The sequence below is a fragment of the Gossypium hirsutum genome, chromosome D13 (genome assembly GCF_007990345.1).
Source record: "Gossypium hirsutum isolate 1008001.06 chromosome D13, Gossypium_hirsutum_v2.1, whole genome shotgun sequence".
Lineage (NCBI taxonomy): Eukaryota > Viridiplantae > Streptophyta > Magnoliopsida > Malvales > Malvaceae > Gossypium > Gossypium hirsutum.
Window position 1 is genome coordinate 34,764,635 of NC_053449.1, and position 13,765 is coordinate 34,778,399.

The 13,765-nt window shown below is 29.1% G+C and overlaps 1 long non-coding RNA gene across 1 annotated transcript; it reads left to right on the forward strand.

Moving 5' to 3' along the window:
* The first annotated feature begins 7,175 nt into the window (after window positions 1-7,175).
* On the forward strand, window positions 7,176-9,567 carry LOC107918651 (uncharacterized). The gene is made up of 3 exons (XR_001690188.2): window positions 7,176-7,661; window positions 8,301-8,409; window positions 9,348-9,567. It is a non-coding gene; the product is annotated as an uncharacterized lncRNA (long non-coding RNA).
* The last annotated feature ends 4,198 nt before the right edge of the window (window positions 9,568-13,765 follow it).

Consider the following 13,765-nt stretch of genomic DNA (forward strand, 5'->3'; position numbering starts at 1 on the left):
ATTGTATATTTTTTACGCTAGTAAAATGTAATTCCACCATTTTAATAGTGTATCTTTATATGTTTTTAAAGGATTAAATAAATTTTTTATCATTTTTAGGGGGCCAAAGTACAATTTTATCGTTACTAATTTAAAATTTTATAAATTATAACGAGCTTAAATGATTTTTTGTCATTTTAGGGGCCTTTGGCTTCACCACTACTCAATTTGATCCTAATTTTAAAAATCCCCACCCCGTCCCTCTCCCCCATCGCCATTGAACCTCCCCTCATCATCCCGTCCCCCTCCTCCTCCCTTACCCTCTCCCTCCGTTGCAGAAAAGAGGAAAAAGAGGTTGTCTTTAAAAGTTTAATTAATATAGGAAAGAAAAATACAATAAAACATTAGGAATAATGATAATAACGTGTTCTCTTATTTAAAAATGTTGGAATTCTATTTGCGATTTGTAACTATCTTTCTTACTGAAAATGCTTGTTTCTTCTCGTGTTCACATTGGCAGTAGAATAACTAAGGTTCCAAAACCTTAGTCTGCAATTTCATAACAAAAATGGATTGTGAGCCTTAGACTTCATTAAAGGCTTGAAAATAATTTGAATTGGGCTTGAAAATGATTTGGGCATCGGACTGAACTTGAATTTCAATAAAAAACCAAACAAAAAATGGGCCTTAGTATTGGGCTTCCAAAATAATTTTGTTTTAGAAATGGAATTTTCTTAAAAAATGTTTACAAATGATTTTATTTCAAAATAGTTATAGAAAAATTAAGAAAACAATAATAATAAGTAAAAGGTTAGATGAAAAATATAGAAGAATTTCCCTTACAAGGTGTTTTATTTATAAGCTCTTTTGATTCAATCAATAAATGTAAATTAAGTCTTCTTAATTACTTCATTGAAATATCTCATGGTCATAAATGAACCAAAAAGTTTTATCTCATCACTTTAATAAGGGTTTAAAGTGGTTATAGACATCCGTTATTAATGTGTTTACAACACTCCCCCTTGGATGTCTTTTAAAAAATGTGCCTCATTAAAACCTTTATTAGAAAAAAACCCTGTGGGATAAAAACCTAATGAAGGAAAAATAGTGCACAATCTCCTACTACAAGCTGCCTTGTTAAAACCCTTTACTAGGAAAACTCAGTGGGACAAAACCTTGGTTAAAGGAAAAGAGTATAGTGTGTTTTAGACTCCCTCTAATGGCAATACCACGTTACATCTTTGAGTCGACGCATTCAATCTTGTATACTAGTCTTTCAAACGTTGTGGTTGGCAATGCCTTTGATGTAACCACCATTCAATTGAGCTATACATGTTGTATTATCTTTGTACAAGATAGTTGACATATTTTCATGTAAAGGCAAATTACATATCTTTTGGATATTTTGGGTCAAGAACCTTAGCCAAACATATTTTTGTTTTGCCTCATGTATTGCAATTATTTTTGCATGATTTGAAGAGGTGACAACTAATATCTGCTTTGTTGAACGTCATGATATGGCAGTACCTCCACATGTAAATAAATATCCTGTTTGAGATCAACCTTTATGTGGATTCGATAAATAACTGACATCAGAACAGCCGACTAATAAGGATTTTTAATCATTTAAATAAAATAATCTTATATCAATGGTCCTTCTTATATATCCATATACAAGTTTAATTACATTCCAATGTCTACATGTTGGAGAAAAACTAAATATTGCTAACAAGTTTATAGAGAAAGCTATATTAGGCCTTATGTTATTTGCAAGATACATCAATGCCCCTGTGGCATTTAGATATGATACTTCAAGACCAAGAAACTCTTCATCATTTTCACAAATACGAAATTGATCTTTATTCACATCTAATGATCGTACAACCATCGGGGTACTCAATGAATGTGCTTTATCCATGTAAAATTTCTTTAAGATCTTTTTCATATAAGTTGACTGATGGACATGAATTCTATTTTTATTGCATTTTGAAGCTCTTCAGGAGTTCCAATAATATTTAGATCATCAACATAAATAGTAATTATAACAAAGTTTGATCTCGACCTTTTTATAAAAACATATGGACAGATTGGATCATTTTTATAACCTTATTTTAACAAATATTCACTAATATGATTATACCACATATGTCCAGATTGTTTTAATCAATGTAAACTTTTTTTATCTGATCAAGAAATTTTCTCTAGAAATTTTATATCCTTCTTGGATCTTAAATCCTTCAGGGATTTTCATATAAATTTCACTATCAACTGTACCATACAAATAGGCTGTAACAACATTCATTAAGCGCATGTCAAGTTTTTCACGTACTGTCAGACTAATAAGGTATCTAAATGTAATTGCATCCACCATAGGAGAATATGTCTCTTTGTAATCAATGTTGGGCCTTTGCGAAAGTCATTGTGCTATAAGTCGTGCTTTATAGCTTACAAATTCATTTTTTATCATTTCATTTTCACACAAATACCCATTTATATCCTACCGGCTTTACATCTTTAGGTGTTTAGACTACAGGTCCAAAAACCTTATGTGTAGAAAGTAAATTCAATTTTTCTTAAATTGTGTCTTTCCATTTTTCCCAATATTTTCTATTTCTACATTTCTCAATAGATTTAGGCTCAGGATCCTCATTTCCTTTTTCTATTTCAATAGCAATATTATAGGAAAAATTGTTGTCGACAATTATATTTTTTCGATTCCATCTTTTTCTCATATTGACATAACTTATCGAGATCTCTTTATTTTCATCATTTTCATTTTTACTTTCAAGTACCTGAATCTCTTCTTTTGTTTTATAATTACTTATGTCATTAGTCTCTACAGGAACCCCCTCCTGCACTATATAATCATCTTGAATGTTTACTCCTTTCCTTTTACAAGGAGTTCTATCTTTGGAACCGATTGGTCTTCCACGCTTCAAGCGTGGATTACTTTCTTTTGTACTAACAGTTTGCCCTATTGGGACATCAATTCTTATTAGAGCATTTTCAGTTGGTATTTGAGATTTTGTAATTCTCTTTAGGTCAATAAATGAATCTGACAGTTGATTTTTTAAAATGAATTATCTACTGAACTTCTTGTTCACATTACTTTGTACGAGAATCTTAGACAATGATAATTCATTTCAAGTACTTTATTCATCCGACTTTTTATTCTCTCCCCCTAATGTTGTGAATATTGTTTCATCAAAGTGACAATCAAAAAATCGTGCACTAAATAAATCTCTAGTTAATGGTTCAACATACTTAATTAAAGAAGGAGATTCATAACCAACATATATTCCCAACCTCCTTTGAGGACCCATCTTTGTGCGTTGTGGTGGAGTAATTGAAATATATATCACATATCCAAAAATTCTAAGATGGGAAATATTTAGCTCCTGACTAAAAGCCAACTGTAATGTGGAATATTTGTAATTTATTTACTTGATCCGTACAACATGTAAATTAACGTAATCTCATGTTGAAATAGGAAGTTTTGTTCTCATAAACAATGATTTAGCTATTAGTTGGAGGCGTTTGATAAAGAATGTTGTGAATATTGTTTCATCAAAGTGACAATCAAAAAATCGTGCACTAAATAAATTTCTAGTTAATGGTTCAACATACTTAATTAAAGAAGGAGATTCATAACCAACATATATTCCCAACCTCCTTTGAGGACCCATCTCTGTGCGTTGTGGTGGAGTAATTGAAATATATATCACATATCCAAAAATTCTAAGATGGGAAATATTTAGCTCCTGACTAAAAGCCAACTGTAATGTGGAATATTTGTAATTTATTTACTTGATCCGTACATGTAAATTAACGTAATCTCATGTTGAAATAGGAAGTTTTGTTCTCATAAACAATGATTTAGCTATTAGTTGGAGGCGTTTGATAAAGAATTCAGCTAAACCATTTTATGTGTGAACATGAGGTATAAGATGTTCAACTTTTATCCCAATTGTATACAATAATTATTGAAAGTTTGGGACGTAAACTCACCAGCATTAGTAAGATGAATTGTTTTAATTGCATAATCTGAAATTAATCATTTAAACAAGCAATCTCATAAACGACAGGTTTCAAGTTGATAACACATGTGATTATTTTGTAGATACATCTACCAAAATCATATAATATCAAAACCATCCACATGGAGGGTGAATGAACCCATATTCATTTCAAAAATTAAATCTTAAGTTTAGCTAGTGAGTTTGTAATAATCAATTATCATTGAGAACAATCAACGCATGAAAATTCATTAAATTAAAGAAACTTTTGGTTCTTTAATGAATGTCCATATGAATCCTCAATTTATTTTCACATCATATATGATCTAGAATGGTCTAACTAGTCACACCAAGTAGTAAATGTATTTGTATCAGTAAACTTCTAGTTTACTTTAACATGCTTTTCAATTGTACTAATAATTTTAATATAAATTTTGACAATTGATAATTTTATTGACATTCCTTTTACTTTGTATCCATATATAAGCAATATTATGACATTTACTTCTGGAAATGTCTACATCAATGAGAAGTCCATAATGTCATTAACTCAATAAAAGAAATATAATTTGCAAACAATTATTTGAAATATTTACTTCAAGGAATGTGACAAAAACTTTAAATGTCCAAATTGACTTTAATGATCAAAAGCGATTATAAAATTTGTTATATTTATTGTAGACATTCACTTCAAAGAATGTGCAAAAATAAATTTCCAGGCAATAATGTAAATGTATATCATATTCATTGCCAATATGATTATATAGATATCATCCGCTTCAAGGAATGGTTGATTAGTATAAATCATTGATCATTATGTTCTAATAATGAACATGTAGCAACATTTCAAATCATCATCATCATCTTCTTCTTTTATCTATTTGTAATGACAATAGGTTTCATTTTTATAATTGTTATGTATTACTGCATTCACTTCGGGGAATGGAGCAGAACCAATGGAACGAATAACTCATTATTTTGTTTAGCCATAAGAAGACATGAGATTAATTCAAAATATTTAAAAAAAACCCTTTTCACAAGAGTTTTGCATCTTTAATTAACTAGAAAGAAATAGTCAATTCATGCATGGAGTTTATTGTAAATCAAATGTATGGATAAAATCGACATCTAAAATATCAAACCTAATATAATGCTAGTGCTAGCAAAAATTTTATAAATCATTTTATACATGAATGAAATTTACTTCAAAATAATACATTTCATATTCACTAAAACATTTCCATTTATAATTATTCATATCATTTCTCTAAATAATTAACAAATTGAATAATATAAAGCGTATGAAGTACCTTTAACATCTCTACAAAAGTAACAAGTTTATTAGGGTTGTATACTAGGAAAAATACAAGGCATTTACAAAATTAAACCACACAACCTTTTTTTTATGCTTCTTATCAAATAACAATTAGTTAATACAAACAAAGACCACAAAAATGCTAATGGCCAAATTAATATAGTAATTCTCATTTTTAAGTTTATAAAAATGTTTCCAACCAAAATAATTCAAGAATTAAAAATGATAATAACTATACTTGAAATTCTATATTAGAATCGACCCAAAAATCAATTTAGACATTCATCAAAATTCGTCACTAAAATAACTTCAAATAAACATGTTTGATGTGAAACAATATTTGATTGTTTGGTGTGAAAGAATATTAATTTTATTAATATATGTAATAACTTTAATCATTCTTGATTAAGAGAATTTTAATCAATATCAAAGTCCAAAAACATATGATGCCTAGAATTTAGAAAACTTTTATATATATAAAATGAAACCATGAAATAAACATATACAACAACTAGTTTAATGATAACTAAGAATCGATGCAAGGTCACATAATATGATGAACCTTAGGCCTTAATTAATAAAAATGACCGATAATATTATGAATCATGATTAAAAATCTATCAATTTATAACATTAAAATTAATCTATCACCATTCAGATATAATTGCCAAGTAATTATCAAATAGCATATATTAAGAAAAACAAATTTATTTATGAACAAAAATACAGGTACATATAAGCATGTAATGTGATAAGTGAAATTTATCTCAATTTCTTTTCTTCTACGAAAGTTTTAATAGCAATTTTCTTGCTCAACTTTGAGTCTTGATGATTTTATCAAAAAGTAAGCAAATTCAAAAATTCATCTATAGAAAACTTTTATTTCAAAATAACTTATTTGATACTAAGACACCTCAATGTTAAGAGCACTGAATCAAAATCCATACCAAAATTAAATCTTTCACCATCTGTCTAAGATAAAAAAAATAAAATAAGTTAATCAAAAAATTATAATTGATCATGAAATAACTAAAAAAATAATCAGATATGAAACATTAAATAAAATAAATTTCCTGTAAAAACTTTGCATCTTGTCGTTTAAGATCTTGAAAATCATAAAGGGTAATTTTGATCATCGATAAAAAGAACTATCACTTTAAGCAAGATCATGATAATAAACATTCTCAATAGTAAAACAATACAATTATTTATAACAAATTTGTAGAATAATAATATGTATGTCAAATATTGACATAAAAAGAAATAGTCAAAATAATAAGTTAAAACAAATTGAAATAATAAAAATTCTTTTAGTAACCTTTAAAATAAATGGTGAATAAACCAAAATAGTTTAGAAAAAAAATTGATTTGTATGCTTTGAATATTTCTCTTTTTATAAAAATATGATGAACAAATTAAAACAATGATGAAAATACGTATATTGCATACCGTATATAGTTCAAGGAGAGCTTTATAGGCAAGTTATATATAGTCGCAATGACGTGAACTTCACTATGAACTTGTAGAGGCTCGTGCTGATAACGTGTTTTAGAAAAATTAAGAAAACAATAGTAATAAGTAAAAGGTTAGATGAGAAATACATGAGAATTTTCATTATTTGTATTTTCATTTACAAGGTGTTTTATTTATAAGCTCCTTTGATTCAATCAATAAATGTAAATTAAGCCTTCTTAATTACTTCATTGAAACATCTCATAATCATAAATGAATCAGAAAGTTTTATCTCATTACATTAATAAAGTTCATTATTAATGTGTTTACAACAAAAACAAAGTTTTTTTTTTCTATTTTTTTCTTTTACGAAAACAAAAACCTATATGTGAATCTCCAAATATCCACCCCTTAAGCAATTTAAAAAGAATAGAATTAATTTAAGATTCGTCTCAAATAAATTGAAACCAAAATAAATAAAATTCTAACTTAGGGTCCGTTTGACAGGCGGAAAATATTTTCCAGATTTTACAGTGTTTGTTTTGTTGGAAAATGAATTCCCATAGGAAAAAATTTTCCAAAACACGGGTAAATCATTTCAGCCTTTCCGGAAAACGTCTTATCGATTTCTAAGGTGTAAGACATTTTCCACAGCTCCTCTCTTCACTCTCATCGCACACTGCTCATCTCTGTCCATCAGCCTCCACCTCCCCTCCTAATCTCTGTTCATTGGCATCACCTCATAATCTCTGCCTCGTCTTCTCTGTCGGTCGACCGTGTATTTTGATGAAACCCTAAAAAATTAACAGCCACAGTCGAAAAAAGAAGACCTAGAAAGTTTCTCTTCTTTTCTCATTATCGATTCCTTCAAAATCCTTGGTGAAGTTTATCTCAACTCGGTACTGATTTTTACTCCCTTTGTTTTTATATCACCTCTTATTAGGTAGTAATTATCGATTTTGAAAGTTCCTGGTTTGATTGTTTGGTTGGGGAGGAAACCGAAATTTCAGGGAAAATCATTTGAATTTCTTTTTCTTTTGTTTTGATTCACAATAGGGATTTTTTAAAGCATGACACTATGTTTGAATGAATAAAGTTCTATTCTTTTGGATACAGAGATATAAATTTTATGATAATTTTACTTAATTTTATTTTCTTTCTATAGCCTCACTTGATCTCACTGCTTATGCTTTATATTTTTGTTTTATTTCAAATTAGATGCTTTGCTTTATCTTTACCTCTTATTAGATAGACATTATTGATTTTGGAAGTTCCTAGATTCGGTTCTTCGATTGCAGAAGGAAGGAATTTTCACGGGAAATAGTTGACTTTTTTCCCTTCGTTTTGTTTTTATTGAAAAACAGATTTTTCTTTGAGCATGATACTATGTTTGAACTAGTAAAGTTCATTTTTTTGGACGTCACCTGTGCCTCAAACATGTAATGAACATTTCATAGGGTTGAAATGACATGTTCTGCCTGTTCTTTTTTCCATGCTTATGGTAAGTTATCTAACAAGTGGTTTTGTAAGTTTATCAGTCAGATACTGCAAGTGTAAAAGTCCCAGAACTTGATTTGGAGCTAGCTAGTGGCACACTCGGTGGGGTTGTTACAACGGTTGAAGGTTTGATTACCAAAATTAGTGAAAGTGAGTACTTTATTACTCATTTAGTTTTTGCATGTGAAACTCTCTGTTTGATTGTTGATTCTATTATTTATAGTTCTTTTTCCTTCAGTGTTTGCTAAGTTTGAACATTTCACCCTCAAATGGTTCTCTTCACAACCTCGTTTAGGTGTTCTAGAAGAGAGTAAGACTAACTTTTCAAACAAAAATTAAAATATCAGCAAGAATGCATTGAGAGCATGGAACTAGTAAAAGTCTAGTATTAGCCCATGCATATCTGGCCATTGGCACGGGATAGCTAGTACATGTGATGCTAATCCAATGTCCAAAGAGAAAACATGCTATATGCTATGCACCCTTAAGAGGTTTTATATAGTAAAAAACCTTAGATCTTACCTTGAAATTCCCAAGTCCAAGTAAGTAGAAGCATGTCTAACAACAAAACTATTGTGGAATGAAGTGATCAATTTGAAGTATATGGCCGACAACCTAATCTTATGTACCAAAAAAAAAAGTGGATAAAAACTTTATGGACCAAAAAAATTCGAGGTAGTGAAAAATCTTTAAAGGGAAGTCATTTTCATATTCTTTCCAATCTTAAATTTCGTTTGCTTACTGATTCTGTTGTTTTTAGTCCACATCCACCTTTATTTACTAAAAGTTTGAGCCTTTCACCCTGTAATGGCTCTATCTTACAAGCGATGCTTTATATTTCTAGAGCAGAGTGAGGCTAGTTTGCTATTATGTATAGTGTAGACCTCCGCATCTTCATTTGGCTAAAAATTTTGCTTCATTCCTAGGTTATTCAACCAAGTTCCCTCTATTTGCTTCCACATTTTTTTATTTAATGTTCTTGGGCAACTATCACTACCTTGTTTCCTCATTGCATGAGTTTGACGTGAAGTGCTTTAATTATATATATTATGCATATTAATTGTACTATTCCCAATCTCTGTGTTCAGGCCTTGAGAGAGCGCATGGATTTACTTTTGGAGATAGTCATGACAAATCTAAGAAAAACAAGTGCTTTAATTATATATATTATGCATATGTTTTTCAGTTTTTTATTACAGTAATAATATGAGCCATGTATATGTATGTATATACTGTTGGGAGTTGGGACGTATGTTCCAAATATAATAGACATGATAATTGAAGTAAGGAAAGTGAAGTTGAAGGCAATTATTCGTATCCTTGTGCCATGGTAAAAAATGCTAGGAACACAAGAGCAACGATTAGGGAATAATTCAAATGGGAATGCTTTCTTACCGACTACTATGATCTATAAGTATCCTCCATTTCAGATCACATTGAGTTCAGACTATGAAATCTGAAGAAAGAAATACCTTTTTTATGGAGGGACCAAAATTGAGTTATAAAATTTTGCAAACATCATAATATAATTTTATTATTGTACTGCTTTTATAGCTTTCAAATTTTTATAAATTAAAGAATAATTATTTTTTTCTATTTGTGAGGGAGGCAAAAATACTTGACAGCATCTGTCGCCACCTTTGTTTTTATGTATCTAACTTTTTAATAAAAAAATATACTTTATAATCAGTTCCATTGGGTTCCATTTTGATAGCTAAGTATATATGCCCAAGAATATGCAATCTATAATTAAAAACTATTTTGATTACGTGATACCAGAAAATAATTAAAATAATATATTTAAAAACTAATACCGATATGATTAATATTTTAATGAGCTAACCATTGAATTTATCAATATACTTGCACTTGTCATGCATGTAAAATTTTAAATCAATCTAAAATATTGTATATATTAATATTTATTGAAGTATTGGTACAATGAAAGTAGCTTAATTTCTGAAAAAAATTATTAAATTTACAAAAAAAAGTAGCTTAATTTCTCAAAAAATTATTAATGCAATTATAATTAGCTTGATATGTATGTATGCACTTTAGTCATGGTAACTTTTAGTCATATATGTGATCTTATGAAAATCTTGCATTGTTTTTTGTATTGATCAAATATTTGTGTGGCATTATTTTGAGTAGATGGATCGTTATCAAGATCAAAATGCAATTGTCGGAGTCGTGGCTTCAGTTTTAGCTTTTGGGGCTCTTTGGATTAAAAAATTAAAAATTAGGAAGGAAATTGGTTCTCACCCTCGTGTGAATCGAGATTATGAAAGAGAAAATTATATTAATAGTATTTTATATAGTGGTGACCAATATTGTATTGATGTGATAAGGATGAGACCGGTCACCTTTTTTAATTTGTGTGATATTCTTAGTAGAAATAATTTCTTACAATCATCTAAATCTGTGAATATTAGGGAACAAGTAGTTATATTTTTACATATAATTGGTCATAATGTAAGGTTTCGAGTGATTGGATCTAGATATTATAGATCAACTGAGACAGTTCACCGTTACTTTAGGTTTATATTGAGAGCTATTTTGAAATTGTGTTAACTCCTAGTGAAATCAGAAACAATCCAAGGTTTTATCCTTATTTTAAAGATTGTATTGGAACATTAGATGGAAATCATATTCGTGCATCCATTCCACTTAGCATTCAAGGAAGATTTCGTAGCAATAAAAGGGGAACGACACAAAATGTATTGGTTGCCATTACATTTGATTTGAAATTTTCTTATGTTCTAGCTGGTTGGGAAGGTAGTGCACATGATTCTTGTATTTTAAGTGCTACACTTTCACGCCCAGGAGGATTAAGAATTCCGGAAGTTAATAATTATCATTAAATAACAAATAGTTCTAGTAAGCTCATAATTTATTAGTATTAATTATGTTTTGTAAAATTGTAGGTAAATATTATGTTGCTGATGCTGGATATGGCATCTAAAATGGATATATTACCCCATATCGTGGTGTCCGATATCATTTAAAAGAGTTTAGTGCTGAAGGGCCTGAAAATGCAAATGAACTCTTTAATCTTCGTCATTCATCATTACGAATCACTATTGAACGTGTTTTTGGGATTTTGAAGAAACGGTTTCGTGTATTAGATGCTGAACCATTTTGGAATTTTCAAACTCAAGTAGATATAGTTTTGGCTTGTTGTATCATTCATAATCATATAATGGGAGTTGATCCTAGTGATTTACTTAATCAAGGATTATACGAGGAGACTGAGTCTGATTTGATAATACCAACTCTTACGGAGAGAGAAGAAAGAGAAGAAGCAAGAGAATGGTCTGCTAAGAGATACGAAATTGCACAAACTATATGGACTGATTATATGGCTAGAAATATTAGGTAGGTTTAGGGCTTAGGGTTATTGTGTCTATGTTATGTATGTTTTAGTATTAAAATTGTTTTTTTTTTGTTAATGTTGGTTGGATAATGATATTGAAATTTTAGTTTGTTGGATTTTGAAATTATTATGTCTTGAATTTGTTAGATATTGATTATGTTTTAAGCTTGTTAGATATTGAAATGATTGACAATGACAATTATTAATGTAGAATGGGTAAGGATAACAAAGAAGGGACCTCCAAGCAATCCAGGTGGACAAAACCGATGGAACATGTTTTTCTTGAAATTCTAGCAGAGGAGGCCCAGAAAGGAAATAAGCCTTCTAATACTTTCAAAGCAGTTTCTATTAATCGAGTTGTCAAAGCTATTTCTGAAAGATTCCAAGTCTAATGCGATGCGAAGCATGTGGAAAATCATTTGAGGACTGTAAAAAACCAGTGGCAGATTATATGCAAAATTCGAGGTGAATGTGGTTTTAGATGGGATGATAACATGAAAATGATCACATGTGATAGAGCGACATGTGATGTAGCAGTGATGGTAATATATGTATATATATGTTAACTATATTTCAATTATTTTTTACTTGTTATTCTAATTGTGTATAATATCCAACAGGCACACAAGAAGTATGAACCATTTTTTAATAAAAGCATTGATCATTATGATGAAATGGCTTTGGTTGTTGGCAAAGATATGGCAACAGGGAGTTTTGCCAGAACATTTGCTGACATAGATTTGGATGATGGTAACCAAGATTCAATGCATGCAGATTACGACATGTGATCTAGCACATCCAAACGTAAAAGAAAAAATGTTCAAGAAAGCGTCGTTGATGAACAATTTAAATCTGTGGGTGAACAACTTGGCAAAATTGCTAATGCTTTGGAACAATTTACTGCAGATAAGACACCACAGCTTTACGAACAAGTGATGTCGATGGAGGAAGAAGGAAGAAGGATTTGATGATGACTTCTTGTGTTCTGTGTTTGATTATCTAGTGAGACATGAATCCAAGGCCAAAGGTTTTTTAGTTAAAAGTAAGAAGCATAAAAAAATTTGACTTCAAAAATTTTCTCAATGTTGAAGATATTGATATTTTTATGTGGTGTAATATTAGTTATGCACTTGGACAATGTTGTTATTATGTGGTGTACTACTAATTATGTATTTGGATAATATTATTAATTTCTAGTATTAATTGTGGTTTGGAAGCTAATTTATAATTATTCAATCCTTGTTTTTTATTTTTTTAACACAATTACAAATAATTTATTTGACTTTGGTTGTTTTTAATTTATGACGGTTAATATTGTAGCTTAATAATTGAGTAATATTATATATTTAATTTGATTTATTTATTTATAAATAAATCATTGCAATATATGTAAAAACAATTTAAAATATAAAAATTTATTAATATGTATATAAATTTATTAATATATGTAAAAAAAAATTCCGGAAAATATTTTCAGGAAATCTGCCAAACATCAGAAAATATTTTACATAGATTCATCCAAACACCAGAAAATATTTTCAGTAAATCATTTTCCAAAAAAAGTAAATCATTTTCCAAAAATCATTTTCCAGAAAACATTTTACTGGCAAACAAACAGACCCTTAATTCAATTTCTAAATTTTAATTTAAAATCTTTAAAATTTGTGAAGGGATTTCAGTTCTGTCCTTATTTCATTTTCAAAATTAAATTAGTATTAATTTAACCTTAAAATCAAAAGGATTCTTAGAAAAATCTCTTAGCCCCTTAATGAGTTCAAAACCCAATCAAAATTATAGATCCCGGACAAAATTAAGTCTCTACACGGGTACAAACTAAATTGTAAAATGGAGAAAAGTAAAAGGGAAAATTGTAATATTCAAAAGATGTGGTATTAAATTGAATTGGTGGAAAAAATGAATGGACTAGTCTTTTTGGTGCCTAAACTTGACAATTTTTTCTTAATTTATTACCTAAACTTTATTTAGGTTTAATTTGGTACCTAAATTTATTAAATGTTATACAAATTATGCAAAACACTAACTGTGTTAATTTTTTTTATGCTACAAAAATATTGTCAATGTTAGAGGAAATCCATTTTAAAAAAAAAGTATTGAGATATGCTTAACGAATTA